Source organism: Bos indicus x Bos taurus, chromosome 2, assembly GCF_003369695.1.
Source record: "Bos indicus x Bos taurus breed Angus x Brahman F1 hybrid chromosome 2, Bos_hybrid_MaternalHap_v2.0, whole genome shotgun sequence".
Lineage (NCBI taxonomy): Eukaryota > Metazoa > Chordata > Mammalia > Artiodactyla > Bovidae > Bos > Bos indicus x Bos taurus.
In genome coordinates this window covers 121,981,033-121,983,287 of record NC_040077.1, presented here as the reverse complement: position 1 = coordinate 121,983,287, position 2,255 = coordinate 121,981,033, and the positions used below count along the sequence as shown (strand labels likewise).

General features: G+C 49.7%; 1 protein-coding gene across 4 annotated transcripts in view; it reads left to right on the top strand.

Moving 5' to 3' along the window:
• Positions 1-116: 116 nt before the first annotated feature.
• ZCCHC17 (zinc finger CCHC-type containing 17) overlaps positions 117-2,255 on the top strand; it is a 51,755-nt gene continuing 49,616 nt past the window's right edge. For 2 of the 4 annotated variants that reach the window (XM_027517798.1, XM_027517822.1), the window contains exon 1: positions 117-219. The gene's annotated coding sequence lies outside the window, so the exon portion shown is untranslated. Of the gene's footprint in view, positions 226-2,255 lie in introns of all 4 variants that reach the window. The other 2 variants (XM_027517807.1, XM_027517813.1) reach the window with 2 other exon arrangements.

Here is a 2,255-nt window from a genome sequence, read left to right as displayed (position 1 = left end):
AGAACCCAATCGACTTCCAATATACCTCTCAGCACCGCCCCCTGAGAAGTTTCCTGTTATTGGCCAGTTCTTTCTGACATCACTGGAGTACGAATTCAGGATTGGTGAATGGAGCTGGAGTCCCGCCTAGGCGCGCTGTGTCTTGTGGGTGGACGCTCACTGACTGGGTTTTGGTGTTTCGCGCAATGCTGCGAGGGGAAGACCAGAAGCTGACAACGAGTAAGTGTAAGGAAGGTCGGGGGGCGGGTGGCTGTGGGATCTGGAGGCGGCGCCTCCGTTGTGTGGTCTGAGGCTGGCTCTTCTCAGCTGCAGGTTTGATTGCAAGGGGCAAAGGGGGGCCCCGTGTTCCCAGCTCTGGTGTGTAGTAGCCTGGGTTCCAAGCCTAAGAGACGCGGGTTCGATCCCTGGGTGGGGAAGATCCTCTGCGAAAGTGCATGGCAACCCACTCCAGTGTTTTTGCCTGGAGAGTCCCACGGACAGAGGAGTCTGGCGGGCTACAGTCCACGGCGTCGCAGAGTCAGACACGACTGAAGCGACTTAGCACATAGCCTGGGTTCCCTTTCTAGCCTGGAGCAGAGTTTTGGGAGCCTCTGCACCAGCCTGGGGCCCTCAATGGCTGACTTCTTCAACAGTGCCTTCCGTGCAGAGCCCTGGCCCAGGCGGATCCCAGGGAGAAAAGGCCCATCTCCTGGCCTCCATCAGGGCCCTCTCTGACTGAAGAGGCGGACTTGTCACTGCCATGATTCCGCAGCCTTTACTAGCGCCTCCTCAGTGCCCCTCATAAAGATAGAGATGAAGGAAATGTCCGACTCTTGGCCTCCAGAGTACAATTTTGTTGAGAAATTCGGACTCAGACCTATGAACTAGGCCTTCTTCTCAGTCGTCCAACTAATATTTATAATACAGAGCACTGGGGAGACATTGTGAACCAAACATGGTCCCTGACTTCAGAGCTTTAAGTCTGGGATTGGGGGGAAATAAATGCTCACCAGTGATCTCACTAGGAAATGGGAAGTACGGAAGTGTGTGCTACCTAGGAGAGGTACGTGGTGTTATGGGTGCCTGAATAAACAGGAACGCTTCTCTGAGGAAAATATGCCTGAACTGATAGCCTCGGGGAAGAATTATAATTAGTTGGGTGAAGGGAGGAAGGCAGAATGTTCCATCTAGAACAGCATGTGCAGAAGTCCTGTGGCAAATGCGAGGAAAATGAGTAAAAGGCACAAAGAGGCCGTTGTGGCCAGCACAGAGAGTGAAGGGGAGTGTGGTACAAGATGAAGCTGGAGGCGGGTAGAGGCCAGACTTTGTAGCTTTTACTTTAAGATTAATGGGCAATCACAGGGTTGTGTGTGTGTGTGTGTGTGTGTTTGCTGGGTGGAGGGGGTGGTGGCTTGGGGAAGGCAGCTTGATGCCTCAGGTTTAGTAGTATGAATAGATGCAGAAAGAGCACTTTGTTGAGAGTTGCTGGCAGTGAAGACTGGGGTATTGGTGGAACTGAGAGCCAGAGATTTCCTGGACTCCTTTGCACCTAAGATGAAAATTGAATTTAGAAGTGAGAGGAGGAGGGTGAAAGGTGTCCCGTTTTGCTGGTAAATAAAGCAGAGGCTTTTTGGTTTTGTGAGTTTCTGTAGTGAGAGCCATAACTTTATTATCATCGTAAAAACTGTTGTTTTGTGGGTTAGGAGTTGTTCCTGGGAAGTTCTACCAATACTTCTTATACCCGTTCCAGTGATTTTGTAGGTCACATAATACCTGGCAGTAAATCCCTTTCTGCTTAACCTAGTTAGAATGGGTTCTGGTATCTGCTGCACTCCATCAGGGTAGAGGTGCTGCTGGTTAGGTGAGTTATAAAGACAGAATTAAAGGGAAGTTAGGCTGTTGTTTGAATGATGGACTATGGAATCTAAGCTGGATAAGGAGGACTGAAGAAAAAGGAGAAGGCTGATAGATTGGAAGAAAATAGTGGCTTAGCAATAAAGATTCTGCCTGCCAATGCAGGAGATGCAGGTTCCATCCCTGGATTGGGAAGATCCCCTTGAAGGAGGAAATGGCAACCCACTTTGGACTGTATAGTCCATGGAGTTGCAAAGAGTCAGACACAACTGAGTGACTTTAACTTTCAGTATTCTTACTGGGATAATCCCATGGAAAGAGAAACCTGGTGGGCTGTAGTCCTTGGGGTTGCAGAGAGTTGAACACAACTGAGTATGCAGGCATGCATGCTTATGAGGTCAACAAACAGTATTCTCTGCTAG